The sequence below is a fragment of the Triticum urartu genome, chromosome 2 (assembly GCF_003073215.2).
Source record: "Triticum urartu cultivar G1812 chromosome 2, Tu2.1, whole genome shotgun sequence".
NCBI classification, from domain to species: domain Eukaryota; kingdom Viridiplantae; phylum Streptophyta; class Magnoliopsida; order Poales; family Poaceae; genus Triticum; species Triticum urartu.
The window spans coordinates 86,543,413-86,544,932 of NC_053023.1; positions in this window are offsets into that span (position 1 = coordinate 86,543,413).

The following is a 1,520-nucleotide window of genomic DNA, read 5'->3' on the forward strand; positions in this document are numbered from 1 at the left end:
TGTCTATATAAACCGGAGGGTTTTAGTCCGTAGGACGACTTCATCATACAATAATCATACCATAGGCTAGCTTCTAGGGTTTAGCCTCCTTGATCTCGTGGTAGATCTACTCTTGTACTACCCATATCATCAATATTAATCAAGCAGGACGTGGGGTTTTACCTCCATCGAGAGGGCCCGAACCTGGGTAAAACATTGTGTCCCTTGTCTCCTGTTACCATCCGCCTAGACGCACAGTTCGGGACCCCCTACCCGAGATCTGTCGGTTTTGACACCGACACTCGTGCTACCTTCAGAGGCAATGAATTGTTTTGGACCAAGCAGCAGACTCTCATTTATCTGGATGTGATCAAGGCCAAGCAAAATACCTACGTGGATGTCAAGTGGATTGACATGAATCACATGAGGAAGGACAAGTTTCGTGAGTACTTTGGAGAGGCTCTGGATTTGGTGGAGCAGTTTGGTATTGAACATGTGATGTCTTTCCACCTGGACTATGACCCTGAGCTTATCTGTCAGTTCTTTGCCTCTGTTCACTTTCACCCTGGGGAGGAGCGTGGATGTCCAATGGCCGTCAGCTGACTGCTACCTGGAAGGAGTTCATGGATCTGCTACATGTTCCTGATGACGGGCTCACCACACCCGTTGGTGTTCGCCCCCATGCCAATCCTGAGTCCGCTAACAAGAACAAGATCCAACAGTACTATGTTGAGAAGGTGCTTCCCAGTGGCAAGTCAACGTGGGTGCTGAACCCCTTTCTGGATATCATGTATCACATCTTCCGCAACTCTCTGTTTCCTCGCATTGGCGACAAGGACAAGGTTCATGCTTATCTGGTAGATATGATACTCCTATGCGAGGAGGCACGTGTCTCACAGACTCAGCCACTTGATGTCTCACACATCATGTGGTGTGAGCTTCGGTTCGCGGTGTTCAACCGCAAGGTACCTATCTATGGACCGTACTTGTTTCTGCTGATCTCCAAGACTTGGGAGAAGTTGTTCCCTGGCGATGAGTTCCTTGCTCCAGACTGGATTCGGCATGAGTCCATCAGTCTCCATGTCAAGCCCAAGTGGGCCAACACTACTACTCGTGCTGAGGCGTCTGCTGCTAGGAGGGCTGTTGGTGAGGAGGAGGCTGGAGCAGAGGATGTTGCTGAGGACCGTGGTGCTGGGCAAACCCATCATTCCTCTGAGCCCTCGTGGGCTAAGAAGCTGAAGGACAAGATGAAGACTCTGTTCTGCATGCAGGCAAAGGGGCAGTACAGGTCTCGCGTTGCCTCCAAGGAGGCTCGCCGCCGTGACAAGAGGATCATGAAGGTCTTTGGTGAGGAAGAATCTAGCGGGTCAGAGAGGCACATCACTCCGAAGGCCGAATGGATGGCGAAGCAAGGCTATAAGTGGACTGATTCGGAGGAGGACATCGAGGAGACGTTCCCGCCGCCGAGTCTGACGAGGAGCGTTGGGATGATTTCTCTGCTTGAGCCACCCCTCGTGTGTAGGTGCCCTCTCTGCCTTTTT